A 24,923-nucleotide genomic window follows, 5' to 3' on the forward strand; every position below is an offset into this window, starting at 1 on the left:
TGGCACGAACTGCTATCATGAAGTGGTAGTTTTCCATTTTTTGATTCCATCTCATTAGGATAGGACAGGTGATCTGTTTTAATCAAGTACAGGTGATTAGGCTCAGTATTGGAATAACTTGGTGAAATATGATGGCATATGGTGTGCAGAAAGTCAGAGCAGATGATGTAACAATCCCTGCGGTCTTTGACTCTGTGAAATTATGAAATCTGTCTGATCAAATTCAGTGCTAGCAAAGCACTGACCTCCAAATCCAGTGTTAGCCCAGGAGAGTCTTTAATGTCTTTGGACCTGGGCAGATAAACCAGCTGTTAGTGCAGGCTTCGCAAGTGGATCCTGGAAATTCGTTGAACTCAGTCAACTTGGACAAGTTTATCATATCAACCAACTGGTGGGAGGCTGAAGAAGTGCTGGTAGGCAGCAGCAGATGGCTACTGCTCAGCAGTGGCTGCATACAGAGGCAGCAGTAGGGCCAGATCTAGCAACTGGGAAAATCCCTGGAAGCAGTCTCACTGATTTGAGTTGGCGCAGGATGAGGCAGAACCAGGGTCCTGATGTTTCCGCTTACTTACAGAGGGACAATTCAAATCCAGAGGAAGTGGTACAAGGTTTATACTAGTTAATATAAATACTATATACCTGTTGAAAGCTCCTCTATGAGATGTCACACATACCAGGCTTTCAAATATTTAGCATGTTATAAACTCACAGATTTAAATGTCAGCTTTGCAGCTATCTATGAAACAGCTGCCAGTCTTTGACTACTAAAAAAGTGGGGTCTGGTTTTGAGTCAAGTTGCCCTTGCCAGAACCTCCCAAGGACTCTCCCTCCTCCTCCATTTTTCATGCCACCAAAGTATTAAAACTAACCAAAGCTGTCTCCTTTATCAGGCTGTTTGCGTCTATACAGAAAAAAAGTGAATGAGTTGAAGGTAGGGCATCAGCCACTGTGTTGGATTTCCTGTCTTTTGTTGTCCGCCTGTGTTACAACACCCAGACATGATTTCCAGGCGGGAGTGGAGACTGGTATAGATTTGTATTTATTAATGATTTTAGTGTATGTGAGGGCTAGTCACTTTTGTACACAGTTTTTTTTTTTCTTCTTTTTTTCCCGTTTTCTGTTGTCCTTGCTGCCGCAAATACTTGCGCCTGGAGAAAAAAAAGAATTAAACCAGGGGAGCAAAATAGATCAGCCTCTATCAATTGGCCTGTTCAGCAAAGAAGGAATAGATTTTACTCTAATCTGTACAATTAGCATAACAAGAGAAATGCTGGAGCAGTTGTTAATAACAGCAAAGAGGTTGTTTAAGTCAAGCATGTGTTTCAGCTCCACGGGCTGATTAATCTTGTCACCATTTTTTTTTTTTTTTTTTTTTTGTTCAGAAAACTTTTCACTGGAGGCAGAGGGGAAGAGAGGGGGAGGGAAAAATAGCCAAAAAAAAAAAAAAAAAAAGCAGGCAGAATAGCCATGTCCCCGCCTTCAAACCTGTCTCTGTGTCTACCCTTACTTCTGCCTGGATTAGTCGACATAAAGCTGTTTTCGACAGCCAGGGCCCTCAATGGCGAGTTAAATTTAGACAGATTGTGAGGAGTGGAGAACACGGGCCTGAGAAAAGGGACCCGGCTCCCGCCCTGACCCCTCTTTGTTCCCCCGCCGTGGTCACCTGCCACCCTGCACAAAGGCCTGCGCCGCCGCCGCCGCCCTGACCCGGCCCGGCCCCATTGGCTGCCGCCATGGCTGTTGCTGGGGAAGGCCAGGGGAGGCCGAGGAGGGCCATGGAGGCTAAGGGAGGACACGAAAGGCTAGGGGAGGCTGAGGAGGCCAGGGAAGGCCAGGGAATGACAGGAAGGCTGGAGGAGTGCATCCCAGCAATCCTGGGCCCCTGCCCACCCAACCATGTGGCACTGGTATTGAGGTGGTAGGGCCAGCCAGGCAGGGGCCCGCCACATGCTGGCACCTCGCAGGCAATGGGGAAGAAGGCGCTTAGGGCTGTGAGGCCTGCAGAAGGATCTGGATTGGCACGCTGCTGCCAACACTGGGTGGCCATTCTCCCCTGGCTTGCCATCTCCCCCTCCAGTAACCCCTGCCCTATCTAAGTAAATACCTCTCGTGCCTCTGATTCATATTATTTTAATCTTTGTTTTGCATGGTTAGAGGTGTAGCTGCTTTGCTAAATTAAAAACAAACAAACAGTGGGTGAGTGAAAGCAGCCTCTGGCACACGCGTGTTATCAAAACCTACCTGCACACAGACTTTTTTTTTTCTAGTTTGCAAAAGGATCTGCTGACAATAAAATTGGAGAGAGGAAAAGAGACAACAGATCTTAGGCTAAATACCATGCTTGCCCAAATATCTGTAATAAAGGAATTTTGTCCATACATGTTTCTCCCACTGAAACAAACAGGGTAAAAAAAAAATTCTGCCTCTGTGCAACATTTTCTGATTCAGGAAAACATTTACACACATGCTTTTCTGTAAACTTGCCAGTGCTCCTTTTCATTCAGTGAAAGTACTGGCATGCCTGAAGTTAATTCTGTTTTATAACACTCATGACGCCTGGGCCGATGTCATTGCCCACCTCTTGCAGAGCAGGGTATTCAGCCAGACTGTAGCAGAGAGAAGAGCTAGTCAAAACAAGGAGAGATGGATTCCCTATGATTGGCCTGAAATAGGAAAAAATAGCCAATAAAGCTTATAGAAGCAATTTTATACCATGAGAATGTAAATTTCTTTATGCTGAAAGCAGTGCATTTGTACCTCCTTAACACCACACTTGGGGTTTTGTTTCCTCTTCTACTGTATTTTAATGAAGTTCTCATCAAGGGGATAGTGTCCTTCACAGTAGGTTTTACCTCGTTTCAGTGTGTTGCAGGACGTAATAAAACATCTCCTCCTAGAAAGCAAGCTGTCAGTAAAGGATTCTGTGTCCTGATGGAAATAGCAAAGGTTGCAGTGGTGCCCCATGGAACTACCAACTCAGGCACGGTAGGTAAGCAGTTGAGCTTACACAGCCAGCTTGGGAGGAATCTGTAGCTTGAAATCTGTAGTTTATAGCATTTGTATATTGTGGCCTCACTCTGATTCTTTTGCAAGTCATGTTATCTGACTGCTTTGATAATTTGATAATTTTATTATTTTCCACCAATGGATATTAAGTGTTTCATAAAGCCGGGTCACACATTGTACCTGTGGATTCCTTCACATGCATATGCTGTCTTCCTTCTCCTTCTCCTTCTCCTTCTCCTTCTCCTTCTCCTTCTCCTTCTCCTTCTCCTTCTCCTTCTCCTTCTCCTTCTCCTTCTCCTTCTCCTTCTCCTTCTCCTTCTCCTTCTCCTTCTCCTTCTCCTTCTCCTTCTCCTCCTTCTCCTTCTCCTTCTCCTTCTTCTCCTTCTTCTTCTTCTTCTTCTCCTTCTTCTTCTCCTTCTTCTTCTTCTGATTCTTCTTCTTCTTCTTCTTCTTCTTCTTCTTCTTCTTCTTCTTCTTTCTTCTTCTTCTTCTTCTTCTTCTCCTTCTTCTCCTTCTTCTCCTTCTTCTCCTTCTTCTCCTTCTTCTCCTTCTTCTCCTTCTTCTCCTTCTTCTCCTTCTTCTCCTTCTTCTCCTTCTTCTCCTTCTTCTCCTTCTTCTCCTTCTTCTTCTTCTTCTTCTTCTTCTTCTTCATTTTTTTTTTTAATCATTACTTTCTCAATGCAAATTTGTGTATGCAGATTTTGTAGCTGTCCTGGAGACTAGGTGCTTCATAAAGGTCTCGCTGCACTGTCTTTGCTTCCCCAAGTTCATCATCCCTTGGTGATAGAAAAACTTCAACTAAGTCACCCAGCCATTGTTTGCCTTCTATCTGCTGCCTCTGGACATAGAATTTCAGGATGCAGAGAGGAACTCAATCTTTGATTCAGAAAGGTATCTTTAATGGTCTTACTGAACAGCAGCTCATCAGATTTATGATCTAACATCATACCTGGCTTATCCTGTCAAGTGCCTTATTCTCCCTAGCCTTTTCCTAGTGCAGAGATGATAGAATGTAAACCTGTTCCAGATCATACTTCCTCATTTAAATTGATGACGACACTGAAAATTGACTTTAAATAGCTAGTAAAGATATGAAAGCATGATAAACTGGTGCCAAATAGAGAGGTATGTCCGTACAGTACTTGTTCATTTTGATCATTCCATGCTGGGACTGCAGTCAGCATTATTAGAGCAGCCACTGTGCAGGAGAGGGTTATGTCCCTGCCTTCACTGACTTGCTGTCCTCTTTGTCCCGCCCTGCTCTGCAGCATGTCAGATGATCTGGTCCCTCATCTTTGCTTATTTAATGGGGATGTTGTGCCATATTGCAAGGTTGTCCCTAGTTCCCTTTATGAGGAAGTGGAAAGGGTAAAAACACAGTTCAAAATCCCTGGCAAAATGGAATCACAGATAGATAGATAGATAGATAGATAGATAGATAGATAGATAGATAGATATAAAATAATGCAATTTTCCCCTTCCTTGGAAGCCCTTCTCCCTGGAAAATATAATATAGATGATGCAAAATACAACACAAATGAGGCTAACGGGGGAATAGTAGACAAATGTAGTCTTTTAAATGGTATATCAATATTTGCTCTATCATTATGTGCTGTATTGCACTTCCTGACAGTTCTTCATTGAAAATCAGAAGTGGATGAAAGGAGAGGTGAGGATTTTTGAGGAACTTCATTTGAAAATCCATCTTCGCAAGTTCCATGTTTCTTTTTTTCTGTCTCTCCAGTGTTTCAGTCTGGTCTAAGACAGATCCTTTTGAAGGTATTTCAGAAATCAGCTAATTATTGTTGCTTCTAGTGTCAATACCTTGCTTACATTAAATCTTACATAAGAAGGATTTATGGTTCAATACATAATAAATAGTCCCAAAATAATGAAAAGCTAAAAAAAAAAAGAGATAAAAGAAGTATGAATGCATTTGGGTGATAAAACATCACTCACATCCTACATATTTTAGGGAAATATATTTGAAATTCTGTTATAGGTACAGAAATTATCATAAATACAGCTATAAGTGATAACTATATTATTTGAAAGGCTATACTACTACAAATGATCTGGGGGAAAAGGGAGGAGCACGTATGTGTAAGAGATGTGTCTGTTTTAATCATACAAATTCTCTATGAGAACATTTCTGCTAACAGAAATAACTTAAACGATCCAACTGCTAGGAACCTGGTCATCTTTTGAGCAGTTTTTGGTCAGAAGGTATGTCAGGGCAATAACTTTGCAGAATTGTAAACATGGTTTTACTAGTAACATCTGTTGCGCTTTCTCTCTCTGTGCCCCATAGTGGGCTATTCTGAGCTGACACCAAGGATATTGTCGTGAGTTAAAAGTAGCTCTCTGGAGACTGGACTGCTCTGTGCATCCAGTCTCTTACTCTAAAAGTTCCCAGGAGAAGCGCTTGACACACTAACTGTTTGACAGAAGGACAAGGCAAGATGACAGCTTGGGACGCCTATGTCCATCAGAAGTCTCAGCCTGTATCCCACTAGCAGAGGGTATTTAAAGATCAGACACATAAATAATAGCATTCACACACATTTGGTTACAATGCTTAATAGCCGTATCAGGAATCAGGAGAAAAAACAATGCATCCTTTATAGCATTTTAAAGGAATTAAAACTGCTAGTTAAGACATTTTTTGCTTTTGCCTTTTTGTTTGTTTTTAAACCTCCAATTTGCTTAGCGCTAAACTGTCATTATTCTAAAAGCAATAAAAGCAACAACAACAACAAAAAACTGTTTCACTTTCCCATCCATTGTAAGCCCTGAAGGTTTTCATTCCAAAAATGGTCCAGGCTGCTTCTTTTTATTTTAATGGTTTGATGCATAGGAAAAGGGTTAACTGCATAACTCAATCACACAATATCTTAGATTACAGATAGCCTGCAAGAAAAGGTTTTGCAGCGTGGTAATAACTACCACTGCATCGTGGGAACAGGCTGTGGCAGACAATGATGGAATTGACAATGGTGCATACAAAGGCCACCTTTGGGAGAAACCATATCTCACAGCATGCTGGGAAAAGTGAGAAATAGTAGCAGATGCTGTCAGGACTATAAGCAACAGATGCCTCCTGGCCAGCGTTCAGCCAGTACTACCAAATCACACCATTCATAAGCAGGGAACATTTTTTTTTTCTCCTTCTCTTTGTAGGAGGGAGGTAGCAAATACAAATATTGCGGAGGAATTAAAAACAGCAGATGGTGGCAGCAGGATTTGATGAGATCAGGGTCAGGTATGGGTATACATTTGGTAGTGGCATTAATCATCCTTTCCCTTTGGGAACTGAAAGTTCAGGCCACTAACACAGCATTAAATTGACCACCTTCAGGTTATGTTTTACTTACCCAGTCACCCTCAATACCCCCTTGTCATCCTCCCCCCACTTCAACAGCATGGTCACATAGCTCTCTCGCGTGAAGCTCTGGTAGATTTAAGAGAGTTTAAAAGAACATATGTTCAATATTTGGTTAATTCAATTTGTGCTTAAATCATTAATAAGCCAGCCAATCCTGAACAGGAAACGTTAAAAGCCTCCTATTAAACTGACTGCATTATCTCTCTGGCTCTTGTGCCAAGCTGGTTGTTTTCACCTACAAATGCTCTCTGTTTATTATCGGCTTGAATGTATTTGGTCACCTTTCATCTCCCATCTATTGCTTAAGACCCTTAGCTTATAGTTCCAATCGGGAGAACTCCAAAGGAAATGAGGAGGTAAATAACACAGCTCCCCTGGAAAAAACAAAGTTGGAAAGTGTAAATGAGCTTTCTCGCATGTGTCGCCCAGTGCATTGGGTTCAATACAGTCAGATCATTACAGGAATGTGAATGAACAGTTCATTTCAGAAAGTGACACAGATTCCTTTTCAGAAGCTTGTTGCAGACTTTAGTTTTATTTCAAGAGTGGTTTGAACTCATTACAGGTCTCTGCGAGGACTTGTCAAATCTCTGCGATCATCTTTCAAAACCAAAACATATTTTCTCCTAGTCATTGCTCTATTACGAGATTGTTTAGTAAACAGGATGGTGATGAAGGTGTAATCATTCTTCTTGTAGGGCTGTGGTTTTCTTTGGCAATTAGGAGAACACAGTCCAGTAATTAGATGATCTGCATTCTAGCATTGTCTCTGATGCTCATTTCCTCTCCTTAGGAATGTGATATTTTTTTCATTCCTCAGTTTTCTCTGTTGTGAAATAGAGATTCTCATTGTACCTGCATCAAAGGAGTAGTGTGGATGCTTAAACAAATTATTCTCCACTTGCCTAGTGAGGTTGTGGAGTCTTTGAAAAACATGCCCAGTAGGCGTGTTGTGCCAGATGCCAAAGCTTGATGGTTTGGTGGTTGTAATGTGAAACTTTGACACTTAAAATGTCAGTTCTGAAAATCAAGGTGCAGGAGAGGTGGGGTATGACTTCCCTTTACTGATTTTTTTTATTGATGCTCAGGACCTGGGCTTGTATGGAGTGTTCTACGAAGACCAGCATTGCCCCTGCACTCTGACTTTCCAGGCCAGTAGATCTTTTTGGCCACCCAAAGCATTGATTTTCTAAAGACATGACAGAGAACCTGACAACGAGTTGTGGGTCAAATCAGGTCCTGCAATCAAACCATTAGATTCTAAGTGACATGATGTTGTAGATATTTGCTCTCTGCATGATGAACTTTTACATCCTCCTAAGAGGTTTTCCTTTTAACTCTTACTCTAAAATTCATCCTAATTATCAGTGACTGAGGATTTGGAGTATATTGCATCCATATGTTGGGGATAAACTGGAGATTAGAGAAGCACTAGCTAATTTATTAATCTGTCTGCTGCATAAATAGGCCAGGATGAGCAAGAATGAAGAAGATATTTTGTGGGTGGCAGAGGAAGAAAATATTCCCAGTTTCCTTTGCGTAAGTTTTCCTTCTCTTAGATTGCTATCTTCAGCATCATCAGATTCATTTACCTCAGGGTCTATGGCTTGATCTTTCTCCTACTAATGCCAGTTGACTCATCACTACTGAAATGGTAAGAAGACTGGGCTTTCATTATGCAGGATACTCTTCTACTGTAACTATTTAACAGAAGTGGAAATTATGTGTCCAACAGGAGACTACATTGGCAATAGATGTTAATTCTTACTTACTTTTGCATACAGGATACTTGAAAAAAGCTTTTGCTCAATTAAAAGTTTAAAATGAATGAAAGGGCATGATTCTTCAGGCTAAGTTATTTCACAGAACTCTGAGCCATATGGGACAGCTAGATCACTTAGTCTGGCCTCCTCATTATCAGAAACTTTTTCATTTTCCAAGTTACTTCTCTTAACTCTGTTTGCATGTATGCTTGCCTAAAGCATAGCTTGTGCTTGGCTGATGCATGTGTGTTTAGCTGACAAAACTCACGGCTTTGCGACATTCATAATTAAGATAAAGAAAAAGCAATAGACATCTGTATGGATAAGAATATTATCTACATTAATGCTATTTGCTCTCAAATTATGAATGATAAGGGTCTTCTGGGACATTAAGAGTCAAGGTTTCTACAGTTACAAAACTGAGAGCTTTATAAGGGATTTTATTATTCTTTTGAAGGCTCTGGCATTGGCCAGTGTATTTAGGATACTGGCAAAGTTTTGATGGATAAATATTTGTTCTGTTACTGCTGTGATATCCTGCTCAACTGAGAAGGTATGGCAGACCTCTATTGGATCTTGTTGGATGAAATATTTGTATCAAAATCTGGGCAAGCACTCAATTTACAGCTACCAGCAGCTAAATGCCCACAGATTAGCATAATCAAAGAGAAAGCTTTTATTGGATGGATATGGTTCCTCTAACTGAAAGAAATCAAGCAACCATATTGGCTCTGACTTCTTTGAAGTCTTGAAGCGCACATGATTTTGTTGTGCAAAGTGCCAGATTGAAGGTGAATTTTTTGTGGAGTCCAAGCCAGACCTTTATCTCCCAGATGTCTGGATAACAAACTAAATCGACCCCTGAACCAGACACTACAGAGCCCTGTAAATATGAATTTTAATGCTGCTGTTTTGGAGTCCGTGTTTAGTTGTGGAGCCAGCTATTTAGTAATGGGAAAAAAACTCTCTGTGAAACTGGGCAATCCTGAACCTTGAACTGAAATCTTGCAAGCAGGTTATAGATTTGCTCTCCTGAAATACATTTTCTAGCAATAAAACGAAACACTTCAATATGTTCACTAAATGATCCTATTACATGTTACCCTTTGATATGCTAAGAAAGATGGTATGCATTAATTACATGCTACTTGACCCTTAAAAAGACTCGTTCCAAGGACTGGCAGCAAAGAAACTTCCCAGCAGAGAAGGCAGAGCCATGCCCAGGGCAGTGCAGGGAAGCTGAGTGTCGGTGAGGATGTGGGCAAGGCATGGCATGGGCACGCTCCAGACAGGTGTGGGAAGGCATCTTCAGAGTCTATGGAGCAACTTGCACTGCAGTGCTCTGTGATGCTGCCAGGGTACAATCCTGCCTGGTCCTGCAGACCTGCACATGTTGAGATATGGGTATAAAGAGTCAGCTCCTCAAAGATCTGGCCTGACTTTAAGAATAGTGACTGACCTTTTAACTTACTTGGGGGCTACCCAAAGCTTTTAGCACCTCTGCAGATCAGGCCATTGACTGAAATTCTACTAGCTGGATGGAGCTCCAGCCTTCCACACCTGCCTCTGAGGATCAGCAAGATCCATTCTTTTCATTTCCAGATTGTAAAGAAGACGACTTGTTTGGGAACGTATTTTTTATTACTAGCCCTTTGTATGTGGTCAATGCAGTTGTCTTTCATTGCTCTTTCAACAAACTTTGAGAGCTGTGATCAGCGATGAAAGCAAAAATTAAAAAATAGATCTTTCAGAGCCTAATCAAGCTCATGTATTTGTTTTCCTGCTAGACTTGGGATAAATCATTTCACCCAATAGGAAGATTTTTGTTTTAACTTTCTGTCTCAAGGAGCCAATAGTCAAACTTCTCCCAGTGCCCGCAGGTTCAGCTGTCATTAGTCCTTTCTTCTGAAATGACTAATTTCCATCACTCCATGTCATCCATGAATGGGAAAGTAATCAGCACCATTTAGAGGGAAAAAACACTTGAACTGCAGGATCCTTTTTTCTCTGTTGGCTGATTGTGATTTCATATCTTTTATGTAAAGCAGACTTTCAGAGCTGTTACCTATTTAAGGAATTTTTCAATTAACATTTTTTTTCTTCAAGAGTGACCAGGGCCTTTCGATTCCACCACAAAGGATTGGCTTACTTTTTATATAACACTGTGCTCAGCTCAGTTCCTTCATCCTGAAGGTCTTTTATTTGGCAGTGATAATTTAGCTTAAACCCTCACCAATCAATAGCTGATCAATGCACAGCAGGAGAGGATTTCTATTGAAAACCCATTACACTTCAAGGGACTAAAAATTTCTCATTTGAACAAAAAGTGCTCCAACCTTATTCAAAATCTGTCTAATTGGCTCTTGGTTAAAAACAAAAATAAGCCTAAAAGGGAAGAAAGTTCTGTATGAACATTAAGGAGAGGCTGAGGGTAAGGGCTGGTCCTGAAAGGTAATGAGAACCTTTAGCTTTTGAAGAACTCTGTCTTTCAGGACTTGAGAAGGTTGGGCTCTAACATTAAAGTGCATTTTATGAAGAAGGTCATAGTTATTTGTAAATGTTTACATTAGCATTGATTTTTCTTAAGTGTAAAATATATTATTTCCAAACAATAAGTCATTCAAAATACATAGTTTTTCTGCCTTCATGAAATGGGATAAAATCAAATTTCAAACAATGTGAATATTTATTTATTATTTACCAATCTGTTGGTTGTTGGTTCTCCTAACCAGAGAATATAATCACAGGGTGTAAATACTGTAAACTTGTCCTCAGCACTAATCATAATATTCCTGCAGAACAATCCTCAGCTTTCGTATATGCTGTGAACCTGATCTGGTACTACTGACATCACGGGGAGCTTTGCCATTGATTTTTATCTTATTGCTTCTCTGTTCGGCCAAGATTGCAGGACTGCACTGGTATGGTCTCACTGCCACTTGTAGGGCTGTTTGCCAAAACACTCTCTGCACACTCCTGTTTTGGAAGGTGCTGGCTGGATCCTGGTCCGACTTCCCACAGTTTTGTCTCCATCTCTTTTCTGCTCCTTCCTTCTGCTGTTTCTCCCCACTGTCTCAAGCAGGTGAGGTGAGAGAGAGCTGTCTTCTCCTCGGCTGCAAGGGCACGCACTCCTGGCAAGGCAAGTAGCTGTACCTGTGACCCAGCTGCGTGACTGCTGCCATACAGCAGCAGTGGCTACGTGGCGGCCTCAGAAGGAGCAGAAGCACCATGAGCACATCTGTGCAGGTGGAGCCCCAAGGAAGCCTTCTGCCAGGAGAAGAAGTGACAGTCACAGGCTTCTCAGAAGAGGGGAATTGTATTTCTCTGTGTGTTCTGCAATGGGAAAGGAACACCCTGACCACCCATCCTCACCCCACCAAGCAGCAGATGCTCAGGTTCTGGGCTTCCTCTGTCCAACCAAATTAACCCAGAGCCCCCAGAGGGCTCTGGTATCTTCTTTAGCCACTCCTGGTGTGGGTCTCCTGTGTCAGTGACCACATCAGTGACCAGAGCTGTCCTCCCAGCTCCCCTCCTGCCCAGCAGCACCCCATCCTGCCATTGTTTGGCCTTTGCCCTGCTGCCTTGCAGGAAATCCAGCCCTTTGCTAGACAGGGTCCCTGTGCCATTTAATTCTTCCTTAATCCCCGTGGGTGGGGATGGCACTCTGTTAGCCACGCAGGCCTTTGTCCTAGCCATGTGCACTGAGTCATCTTATTTTTTGTCCCATCCCACTTAGACATCAATAGATGAAACTGCTTCCTGGGTGCCTGTGGTTTAACATGGTGAGAGAATGCAAACAGTGGCATGGACACCTGATTAGTAACTCACATCATCTGTCCCTTGCAACACGCTGTTTCCTCATCGGTGGTTGTTTCAAACAGCAGAGGAAGACGGCATGGCCATGTTGGAGCTGTTGGGTTCTTACATGAGGGTGAAGTTGAAAAGGTTATCCTTAGAGAAATGTTTTTCCAATTCTTATGCTACCTATTTTTATTTTCAAAGCTTTTTAATAATGGTGAACACCCCAAATCCTTGTCAGAACATTATGATTTTGCACGATTCTTTTCCATTTTTTTTTATTAGAACAGAACAATAATTTATTTTTTTTTTTAAACTAAACACAATGGATTTTCTTAGTGATAAATAACTAAATATGTTGTTATAAAAATATTTTAGAACAGAAATTAAAAAAAAAAAAAAAGTCGACCAAAAACTTTGTTAAAACTTTTGTAAACAACAAGAATATCTGAAAAATATCCTAGGAAATCATGCAAGAATGTATTCACTGAAAATTTTGTAAAGCAAAATCAGTTTTTGTTTGCACACTTTTTTAGTGAAATAATTTCTCTGAATTTTGGTCAGAAGTGTAGGGAGGCTTGAGAAGTGTAGGGAAGGCAGACTGAACCTTAGAAACTAGGAATGGAAAGGAGCTTTTACCTCAGTTTGTTCTTCCCTTTGTGGAAGATGAAGGATTTTTCATCTTCCTTCCACATCTTCCTACAGAATGCTTTGTTCCCCACCAGGACTTTTTTTCACAGAATTAATTATGGACATAGAAAAAAAAAATATCTTGTGATTGTTATCAATTTCACTCTGGCTAATCAAATACAAAATAAAGAAAGCAGAGCACTCTGCAGCGTTAGAAGTACTCTAGGAAGGTAAAAATATTTAGGTTCATTTTAATTTGGTTAATTACAATTAGTTTCTCTCTCTGTGAAGTTTTTCACTTTCTATGCCTGTTGCAGACTGTGTGCCAAGATCCCCTCTGCGAAAGCTCACCTAACGTTTTAGTGGGGGTCCACCCCTACTAGAAGACCCTACTATAAATGAACCTTTAGAACAGAGTGAATGCAATGGCTCGTACATTTTCTATCGATTTGCAGAGTTTTTTTTTTTTTTTTTTTTTTTTATCTCACTGAAATCTGTGTAGGTGGCTGGAAACCCTTTTTAGGAGAATGAGCACACAAGTGACTGTTAAAAATGAAGTGTGGTGCAGCGTGGTTTCATTGGAGAAACCCCAGCTCCACGGCACAGCGCACTGCTGCTCCCCACGGACCCGAGCAGGTTTCTTGCCCTCCCGCTCCCCTCCCCTGCGCTGTTTGGGATTTTTCAGGCTGCCTTCCGCCAAAGCTGCCTCCCTGGGGACAGGGGCTCTTGGGTGCCTTTGAGGGGTGACCCTGAAATGCCGGGGAGAGCCAGCGTCGCTGCGAGAGGGCAGTCATGGCCATATCGTGCTTAGGCATCTCTAAAAACCTTTCCTGAAATGGCTAGTTGAACGTGAAAAAAAAAAGTCTGAAACTCCAGAAAGCCAGAAGAACCTCCTCTTACTCATTATGGACGTGCTCCTCTGCCACTTCTCTAAGGGGAAGTTAGACGAGCACCGACAGTGCCTCAGAGGGGTGGCTGTGGTGAGCAGGAGTGACTTGCAGGGAGGTCTTACAGGAATCAGGCCTCACTTCTGGTCCCAGTCATACTGGTTTCACTCCAGGGCAATGCTACACCAGGGCTTATCTGGGTTTAATTAACAATGGATAGCAAATATTTCTGCTGCTCTAAATTCGAGCGGAACATGGAGCTACTCCCCCTTCACCCCACAATGTTGACAAGAATTGCTTTTTTGTGCTGGTGTGCAGCTCAAACCGGCTCTCCTAGTTTGGCCCGAGAGATGGACTTTGGCTGCTTGGTGTGGCACCAGTACCTGAGTTTCCATCTCAGAAGGATTTTCTTGAAAAGCAGCCCTTAACCATTATCAGGCAAACATTAGGCAAAATGAGGAAGCATGGAAATCTCGGAAGGAATCCTGTTTTCAGACTTCCAGATCCGCCTGCAGAGCATCTCAGAGGATATAGATCCAAATAACGGCGCTATAATAATAACAACAACAGGAATAAAAATAACATATAATGTCTACTTTTCAGTAATGTGCACAGGAAATCACACTATAAAGCTAGCACTTGAGCAACTTTTGCAGGAAGTGAGACTTTGCAGGCTGTCATTTTGGTACTCTCTCTCTTCCATGCCACTTCCTCAGTCATTAGCCAAAATGTATTTTGTAGGTAAATGTTTTGCTTTCTTCTACAGAAGAATGGGGTGCTGTCATTTCTGCCTTTCAGTTTTCAGCTTCAGCAGCAGTGTTGCAAAGCCATGGACATTTCTAGGAATGTATTCTTCCATATTGATGTAAAATGGTGACTGTCAGCTTTGTGCTTAGTTTTCTATACACGGGAAAGATTCCCAGGGGATTAGCCTAAAGATCTCCAATGACCTTCGAGAAGTAGATAAATAAGCATAAGGAAGAGCATTTATTTTGACAAGGCAAAGTTTTGGCACCTTTCCTCACACTCCCTAACCCCTTACACCAAGGGCTGACTTGAGCAGGCTCCTGGGACAAGGTGCTATTCAAGGGTCTGAACTGAAAGCTTTCTTACTTTAGCCCCGAGGAGTTAAAATCCGAAAAGGTGCATTGTGCTAGCGGTCCTTTCATAACCCCTGCCTCTTCAATGATAGCCATTTCTCCTTATTGAACCCTTTCTACTCCCTTTCTTCTCTGTTCCTCTCTCCTCCTTTTAAGGCTCCTTTGAGCGAGCGCTGTGCCTCTTATTTTTCTTTTCCTTTGCCTGCTTCCTCCCTCTTATTTATTTAAACCATTCCCTTGTTCTTCTGCTCTCGTTTTCTTACTGCCTCTAACCCCCCTCCCCAGTGTTATTCTCCGTTGTTTTTTTCTGTGTGGGTGTGAGCACATTCTCCTGCCTTATCAGCTCTCTGGCCCTTTCTCCGCAACATCTGAGTGGATGCTGGAATGATCTTTAGCCAGAATCTCCCTAGGGGTCTCAGTCCCAGGCTCCAGAGCTTCTGAAATGAGATGGAAAAAGAGAGACACCCTGGCAGCAGCTTGTCCCTAATGGCCAGATGGCCAGCACTCGCATTAATACAATATCAGGCATTGCTGTAGTTCTGCCTTGGAAACTGCTTGCCTGTGCTGGCATCTTCTCACACTCCTCTGACAGCCATGCCAGTCCCAGCACCCTCTTGGGAAAAGAAATGGAAATGACCACATAAATACTTTGAATTCAAGTCACTGTGCAACGAGAATTGTCTAATATTTTCATGCGTGAATGTTTACGTTATCCCCTCCCCCTGCAGGCTCCCCCTCCATCCCCCTCCACTTCCATTATACATTGTCCTTTCCTGTATGTTTTGCTGATATTGAATTCAGCTCCCTCGCAGCCTGGGACTGATGTTTTTGAATTTACCCTGGCTTTCATGTGTACATCCTTTCACACTGTGCTTTGTCGGGTGGGAGACCAGAAAGCAATTGCACATGTCAGGACTGGAAGGAGCCAACTATCTACAAAGGAACAATCGGTTGTTAATGTTTGGCTATGGTTAGATGGAGGAACAAGCAGGCAGTTGCTTTTTGTGTGTGTGTGTGACCTTGTAATACCGTGGGGCTTTGCTTTGTGTCATGCCATTCCCAGAAAAATACGGATGTGAAACAGAGCGTTTTGTGGCCGATGGCAGGATCAGAGGAGGCAGAGGTGGAAAAAAGCTGTCAAGCGCATCTTGCACTTACCACCACTCTTCCTTCTCTCCCCAGGAGCGCATTATTCAGCCCACCTCAGTTGCCAGAGCAGCCCCCTGGGCCTTGCTCACGCGAGTGGCTGACCCGAAATCGTGCTGAGCACGGCGCAGCGCGAGTAAGGGCTGTGGGGTCCTTCCTCCTGGCCCCGTGCAGGGAATGATGCCGCTGCGCTCCGGCTGTGGTGAGCTCAGGCTTGGCCTGCTGTAGATGAGGGTGGGTTTGGTGTCACTTCAATGTCCAAGCCGTGGTTGCTTGCCCAGCTGTGGCTGCCGAGGTGCCTGCTTGTCTGTGTAGTGCAGGAGCCAGCCCTTGTGCCAGATGGATTTCCTAAGCCACAGAGTAGAGAGGCGAAATGTGAGGCACGTTTCTGTTCGCTGTGGAGTCCCTTGTTCTTGTTGCAGGGGGTCTGCTCAGGTGGACATCTCCTTGCTGGTGTGAACAGGGGCACCACCAGTGCTGTGCCTGCAGCTTTGTTTGCTTTTTAACCTCTGCTCGTCCCCTGCTTGTCTGTCTCCCTTACAGCTCTCTAATCTTTCCTGGTTTTCTTTTACTTGGGGTAGAAAGGGGAGGGAGACTTAATCCTATACTGCTTCCTTTTTATTCGGTACTTGTTTAAGATCTGACCCTGTTCCCATTGAAGTAAATTCCAACCACCCCCCCTCAAGTTCAATGAAAACAAGACTAGGCCCTTAAAACACTATTATTATTAATTATGCTACTAGGACAATAATTTCTACTGCTATGACTACTATGCCCACTGCAACTACTACTAATATTGCTAGTATCACTATTATCAACTAGTATCAACCAATACTATGATTTATTACCTATTTTTGCTTGCATTGGAGCACCTTGTAAAGGCTGAGAGCAATACGTGCAGTTTAAAGGATTTCCAATTTCTGGCTGAAAAGACAGAAAGTGTTTCGGTGGGAACCTTTAGCCAGGAAATTACCTCTTCTGCTAAAACAGGCAACAGCATTTAGTTGAGTTTACATCTAGGAAGTGAACAATGTCTGGAGTTAAAAAAGACGGAGGCTGAAACAAATGGAGCTTGGCAGATCTGGCACAGCTTTGCGGAGACGTTCACAAGCTGTTCAGGCGGCTCGGACGTCGCAGGTTGAACCAGACAGTGCTACCTTTACACCCGGGGAGACACAGTGAGGGGGGAGAGCAGGTGGCCCGGCCCTTTATGCACAGAGGGTTGGTAAATATTTGTCGGCAAACAGGGTTGGCATTAGCGCACGAGTCTGAGCGGGGCTTCATTAAACACAGTTTCTGCTTCAGGTCGTTAATTCGTTTTAATTGTGCGCCCACACTGGAGCTGGGGGGGAAGCATGAGGGGGAATGCCGGGAGGTGAGGGGACACGGGGATGCCCCCTGCACCCAGCCCACGTGCCCCTCGCCTCCCTCGTCCTCCCGCCCGAGCGGCAACGAATTTTGTGCAGGACGTTTCCTCTGGGATTAAATAATGCCTGGCTGGGGTTAATGGCACTTGGCTGCGCTTCATGTCAGCAGCTCCACCTAGCTGGTCATTAATCCGTGGCCTCAGGGGAAGCCCTGTACTTCAATTATCGTTGGATTAATGAGATTAGATCTCGCCTGTACCACTCAACAGTTAATTTCCTCATTTGAATGTTGAAAATTGTGTGAGTGATAGGGAAAAAAAAATTATGCTCTCCAATAAAAAAAATGTCTCCTCTCCTTTTTGTAAGCAGTGCTGTGGGCCCTCCTTTGGTTGAGGCAGCACTCCTGAGGAGACAGCAGGCACTAAGGGCACGGGTAAGTGCAGAAAGGTTAAGGCCTGCGTTAGAAGCAGAAATGAGCCTGGCCGTGGTTGTTAGAGCTAGAGCAAGAGGCTGACAGTGACTTCCACTTAACCACCAATCAATATTAATGGCCATGGAGGGAGCAGCAGCACGGCCTGGGCAGCGCGTGAAGCAGTTCTCATGTGCATTAGGACATAAGTACGCAGTATGGGATCCTCCTGTGCTGGGCTAATCTGGTTACATTATCCAAGACAGCTAAATATATAGGTAATAAAAGCATATGCCAATACTATCGTTGACTTGGACAGCTAATATACAACTTAATTTCCCTCTGTAGTGGGAGATAACCTTGAAGCAAGTGGTATCGTTTCTATATGTGGATTGCTGAGCATGGATACCTTCTGTTCCTGGCTTGTCTCCAGGTATAAGGTACATTTAGTCTTAATCTCTAATGTTAACATATGTGCGCCTTTGCAAATATGTATCCTGAAACTACTTAGATTGCTTTTCTCTCCGTGCTGGCCTCTGCCTTCACATTTCATGGCCGACAATGAAAAGTGGTGTGGTTGCCCACTTTTCCCACTTCTGTGTGACCTCATGCTGAGGAGGGTGCTGCTGGTCCCCTTCCACACCCCGTGTTTGCCCCTGACCCTCCTGTCCTCTTTCCTTTGCTGTCAGTGGGCAGGGGCAGGAGATGCTCCAAGGACTCTGGAGTGCTACACAGTGCTGCAAGCTTGCCCCCAGCTTTCCCAAGACATATGAAGGAAGCTCACTGATTTCCTTAAACTTCTGAAATACAATATGCGCCTAATTTTTTTTTTTTTCAAAAGCCTAACTAAAGACAGATATATCCCCATTGCAAATCAAAACTAGCAGCTTCTGTCCAAAGACTGGATCATATTAAGTATGAATCCACAGAGGAGTAGGAGCAAGAAATTGAGACTCCTTCACTGTGTATGCGTTGAAAAGCAAAGGCTGCAGGGTAGGTTTCCCTTTGGTGCTGTATCTCCTCCTAGCCCTTGAAGCCTTCATCCCTAGCGGGGTGGGGGCCACCCCTGGGAGGTGGTGGATCGAGGGCACTGCCTCTGCTCGGATGTTCCCCTTCCCCAAGGCACTGCCCAGACTGGTGGGGACACGCGATGGAGTCCCATGGGACCAGCCGTCAGAATGAGAGTTAGGGCAGCATAGCCCTGTTTATACCATCCTCAGCAGGGTGGTCAGAGATTTAAGAATCACTTGCATTTCCCCAGTTTTCCACTATCTTGTCTAAAAGGCTGCTGCTGAATAAGCTGCTTTTGACACCAGTGGGGAAAAATGGAGTAAAGTTCACAGGGCCAGAGTAGTGAGGCTCTGTGCTCCCTCCTTCTTTATGCATGCGATGCTGAGATCCCAGGGCAGTGGAAACCTTTTTGGGGCTCTGCTCACAGAGGGAGGAATAAATGGACAGGAGGATGGGCTACTGACCCTTTTATTAATATGAAAGACATGGGTTAGAAAATAGCAGCAGGTAACCTGCAGGCATTACGGGGTCTCAGTAGTGGTGTTATCCACTATCCATACCTCTGATGATACCACTACTGGGAACTTGTATTCATTAGAGGAAGGTTTATTAAACACCTCAAAATAGTTACAGAATGACTAATTTAGGCAATACCACTCATTGTCTGAATTATGCCAAGAGCACACAGGTCTGTATCCCACATATATACATACGTAAAATGATTCTGTCTCCTGTAACCAGATGTCCCCATTATCCGTGTAAAGGATAGAGGGCATCGTGAATTTTTCATGCAGAGTGATTTCCATTTAAGTGCTGATCTGGATAACATTGATCTGTAGTCCCCTGGTCGTGCTATTATTCTTTCATAGAAATGAGCAGTTTTGATTCTTCCAAGGGGAAATATATATATATATTTTTTTCCTCCACGCTGGTGTAATGAATGGGACACACACACAAAAAAAGAAGTTGAATAGAGTAGGAAGCCTGAGTGTGACCTAACAAATAGAATAGTTTTATAGAGAGCTTTTTAAAAAATGCAAAACATTGACCAGAAGTATCGTTTAGAAAAATGATACATTTGATTATTATAGTCGTAACAATGAGCTTTAGTTACAGGAGTGGTAAATTGAGTATCTCACTGGGGACAAGGCTGCAGATTAGACTTCAACTTGGAAATGATATACATTCACGTAAGCTAAATTTGATCCCGGCCTGACTTTGTAATGTGGTCACGGTGCTGGTGGGGGCAGGGACTGCAAGAAGAAAAAGGGAGAGAGAGAGAGATTATAGGGTGTGCGGACCATATAATGCCTGTGTCTGAATCTGATCCACCTGAGAAACCAGCAGGATGATGCAGTGGGGGTCCACCTTGTCACATTTATCCTAAAATTCAAATAAAGGAACTGTTTACAGCAAAATTGGTTCTGTAGCAGAGATGTATTTTGTTATAATCCTCCTCAAAGCCTGGTGAGGATGGACAAGCATCCACCTACGAGTACTTCACCTGTGCATCCAAACTTGTAGCAGACATCAGGGGAGCTGCTAAAGCATATGGAAAGGTGACGAGACTCTGTGATGGAGAAGTAAGGCGAGCACTCTGCATCCCACCTCAGCATGCTGTCAGGTTGCAAATGGTGGGGCAGATCAGGTGAGGAGCAACTGGGTTTTCAGCGTGTCCCAGCCCCCAGATCAGGTGGTGAGCTGCTCACTGCACTGAGCACCCGGGTGCTCGGCAGGGGAAGGCGAGCTCTCACCACTGTTGTGTGGCTAAAAACAAGCCTCGGTGGGAGATGGTGCAATCTACACTTGCCCACTTATATTATCAGCTCTTTACCGTCTTGCTTGAAGATGGGCTGAGGGGAGCAAAAACCAGCAGTCAGCTTTCCCAGGCCATTCTTTCTGGGTAGAGATGACAAATACCCATCTTGCCTTATGACTGTGCCCCATATCCTGTGAGGCGAGCTGCTGCTGAGCAAGGGGGAACGGCATGTGTGAGAAGCTCCCCGCATCACCATCAGCCTCTCTCGGGTGTTAGTCACTGTTCCCGGCACTGGCTGCCCTGTGTCCAAGCCGAGCACCTTCTCCAGCACCCGGTGCATGGCTCTGCCTGCCCTCCTGCCACAGCACAGCCAGGGTGGAGGGCTCTGTGGTAGGACTGAAGCCTGTAGCATCCTCCTGCAGAGAGAGAAGAGGGCGCAGCACATTTAGTCTCTTGCTCTTTTGTACAAACATCCCCTCAAATCAGCGGATTTGCTCACTTCCACGAATTTTTCACTTTTGCTTCCTGTGCCGAGAGCATTGCTTGACGGACCCTTTGGTGCCAGGTAGCGAGGGGGCCAGGCAGTAAGATGCCTCTGTCTCCTCCCCCACCCTCCTTTCTTTTTTTGGAAGCCACCAAATTTTGCACAATCTGTTCAACCCATCTCCAGAGGTAAAAGACAGAAACAGTTGCCAGTTATCTGGGGCTCAGTGATCAGTGGTATCAATGCAGTCCCTTCATTTGCCTCCTGGCTCTGGCTTCCTGATCGGTATGGCCGTTAGCAGAGACAATGCCAGCAGAGCAGATGCAGAACTACAAACCACTGAAGGATGAAAGGGAGAGAGAAAAGTCTGTTTATTGCAGCCAGCTCTTAAGGGGGGGAAAAAATGACCCGAACTCCATCCAATTAAATTTTCTAATTAAACTGAGGACACACACATACTTTGCCTCTCTCTTGTTCCCTTTCTGTGTGCACCCCCATGCTTTCACAGCGCGGGTCCTGCTGCGGAGCTCATCCTAACAGTTCCTAGTGGAGCCTGCTGGAACAAAGCAAGAGGAAGCTGGTCAGGCTGCAGAAATGGTAGTGAGAGTTTTTTTTTAATGGGGAAACTTTGCCATCTCAGCAGCACTGTTCGAAGGAAAAGCAACTGACGGGAAAATAGAAAACAAACAGGAAGGAAAAGAAGAAGCGGAAAGTGAAATGGGTCAAGCCCCCCTCCATCCCCTTTTACTTACATAAAATTAAACAAACCCTCTGGAAGACTTAAACATTCCCTGTGCTGATGCAGTATGCTGTTGCTTCTCCTGTAGGTATAGGTATGTGTGTGGCTGGAGAAATCCCGACACGACTAGCTGGAAGTCCTTGGCCATGCAGGTGGCCCTCCCCGCTCCCCACTTTGGTCCTGCCATCGGTTGGGGATGGCTGGGGTGATGCACTCTTGGAGCCAGGTTTTGATCTGGGATAACTTTCTTTAAATAGGGCTTGGAGAAGCCAAGGTCTTGGCAGAGCATTGGTGACCCCCCATGTGTTTCTTTTGAAACAGAAAAATGGTTGGGTGTGTCTCTCAACAAAGGGCAAAAGCACAAGATCAGAGAATTTAGAAAAATGGGAGCTATAGTGATACACTGGACAGTAAGCACATCCAAGTGAAGCATGAGACCCTCTGGTTGTTCAGCTGTACTTCAAAACTGTCAAAAATTACCTTGAATTCAGACTTTAAAGAAATCATAGCCAAAACACAGTCTATGATCTCAGACATCATTTGACAGCCTAACAAAAAAGCATCTGTCAATATGAACATCCTGTGAGTTATCACCATAAACATGCAGCATGCTGTTCAGAACGGCAACTTGGATTTTACAGGGTAACACTGAGACACCAAGAATAAATGAAAATCCAAATTAAAGTATTTCTAGCCTGCTGAGAATAGCGGAGGCCGTGGCAAGGGTGCTGAAACCAGCTCACAGTAACGCCCAAAGCTACAACTGGGATAATCCCCTGGTCACCTCCACCTCTTTCCTGTGGGAGGTCCCAGGAACTTGGAGAGGTCCTGTCCCTGTGGGCGAGCCAGGGGGCACCGAGGGTGGTGTCTGCAGGATGGGGCCGAAGCCTGGCAGGATGTCTGCACCACAGTTGGTGATGCCACTGTGATGGAAAGGATGACCTAATGTTTACAGAAGATTTGGGCTGGGATGAAGGTTAACTGGCAGGAGTTCACACAAGTTGGAACAGGGAGCGATAGGTTACAGACAACATTCAGAGAGGTTGAATAGAGTTGTATCAGTCTCGCCAGTTATGGTGTACAGGGAACTATTGCTTATGAATCACACTCAAAAGATACCATTGGATGCCAGGGTGCCTCTGTATTACAGGGTAGCATCTATGGGGATGAGCCCTCTTGGGTTTGGTAACAGTGCTTGGGTGTTCATCCAGGGTGATGGATGGACCTTCAGGGGAGATAAAAGTTGGGCTGGGGATAATGCACCATGATCTCTAAAGGCAAGGCTAGTCCATGGTGGCCAGCCTTGACTCTTGCTTTTTTTCTCTGCCTCGGTCATCCCTTCTCACAAGCACTGTGGATGGGGCAGGGATCCAACACCTGCACAATCCAGAACCAGACAGAGCCCTGTCTGAGCATGGTATTTCTTAGTAGCTGACCTAAGTGAGTGACTGTGGTGTTCACATCTTTTGGTTCTGTTCCAGCAAACAGAGAGCTTGAGGTCAACAGTTCTCAGTTTGGTAATTTCTAAATTGAAAGAGAGAAAAAGCTTAAAACTTGCAGGTTGTGGTCAGCTCTGTGTACAGGATTGACACAACAAAAAGCAAAACTGAGCAATCATCAGCAGCAAGCCTTCACTACTGTGACTTCACATGGGTAACCAGGAGAGAAACTGATACAAACTCAATACCTACTCAGCCTGTGGTACACAAGTGTTCTCCATAAATGTTGCCTGCTCGATCTTTTTGTCTGCCATTCATACAATCTTTTACCTGAGCATCTGTTCATGGAAAGCTGCAAATGATGTCTCTTGACCCTGCTTTCAGCATTATCCAGCCACCGCGTATGAACATCTTTCAAGGGCTGAAGGTACTTCAGAGCTCTCTTGGCAGAATTGTGCTATCACTCAGGATGTAGCCTTGCAAAGGCTGCTGAGATCCTAACCAGGCTAACTTTTCTGTAAGTCACCACATACTTTTGCAGCCCTAGATAAGAATTCTCCTGCAGTGCCCAGTTATGTCAGTCTGTGAGAAATGGTCTCAAATGAGAAAAGCAGCTGTTGCTGACTGGTACCCATGCAAAGAGTCAGATCAGAGGAGAAACTAACAGTTGACCCAGTTTTCAAACCAGGACCAATCTTGGGTGCCAAATCACTGCGTCTGAACATCCAAATGAGTGCACTGGTCCTTAAGTACCTATTGCACTGATCTAAAAGAAGCTTGAGGAAGGTACTGCAGGCCACAGTGCTGAGCTTCACTGTCTGGATCTGAAAACTGTGCATTTCATCCCAGGAGTGCAGAAGCAGAAAGGATCTCTGGTCGTTGTCTTCTCCAGTCTCAGAGCATCACTTGTGGCAGCAGTTTCCCTTGGGCAGAGCCTGAAGAAGAGAGCTGGGGCTCTCATTTTGGAGGGGATGCAAAGTCTGTAAGCTGTGCACAGAGCTGGGTGAAAGGGATGCAGGAGGAACCAGGCAGAGTTTGGGTGGTATGACCTCCTGCCCAGGGAGAGAACAGAAGCATCAGTGGTCATATTTAATGGCAAAGACATTGAACAGCTGGCTGGGCTGGAAGGGGTTTTGGCTTAACAGCCAGTTCATGGAACACTATCAAGCCACCTCAGGCACCCTTTAGTTGTGGAGTTCAAGTTGCTCATGCTCCCAACTCACCTGACTTTCCATACCCTACTTTGGTTAGTGGGGAAATAAGTGTCTCATTTCCTCTGCCCCATGGATGTGGCACAACTGCAACTTCAGGAGGGCTGGAGGAGAGCAGCAGCTCTTGGGGCATCCCTGGGCTTCCCAAGGACTTGGTCTGCTGCCAGGAGATGCCAGGCCAAGGTGGGCAACTGATCCTGGGGCTGCATCACACCCAAGAAAATAGTAAGGGGCTGTGCTACTGACTATTTTGTCAAACTGTGAGTTTTCCTTGACTTGACTTGATCTTAACTTTTTTTTTTTTTTTTGTTACAGCAGTATTTTTTACATTTGTACAGATCGAAAGTAGTAACTCACTTATGTACTTTCTGTGAAAAATCAGTATCGATGGTTTTCAAAGAAAGACAAATACCTCCCCGTGTACCTTGTTATATTTCAGTCAATCTGAAAAGAAATTTTGCTTCCATAGATCTTTTACATCAGGTTTCTCTGTGGAAAGTTGAATGTGCTGACGTAGTCCTCACTTGTAGACCTTGGGAGAGGTCCAAGTGCCATATACTAGAAATCATTTCTTTTAGAGGTTTCCAGTCCAAAATGCATAACAAAGCTCACTGTCCAGCCACAAACCACCCAGCAAACACACCAACATCTCCTGCTGCCAAGTCCCATGGAAGACCCAAATGCACAGGTACCTCTGCAGGCAGCAGCATCCCTGTAGGAGGTGTGGGCGAGACACCTCTGGCTGGCAATGTGGCCCAGATTGGAGCACTAGCACTGATCCAGCACTGA

Source organism: Anser cygnoides, chromosome 3 (assembly GCF_040182565.1).
Source record: "Anser cygnoides isolate HZ-2024a breed goose chromosome 3, Taihu_goose_T2T_genome, whole genome shotgun sequence".
Classification (NCBI taxonomy): Eukaryota; Metazoa; Chordata; class Aves; order Anseriformes; family Anatidae; genus Anser; species Anser cygnoides.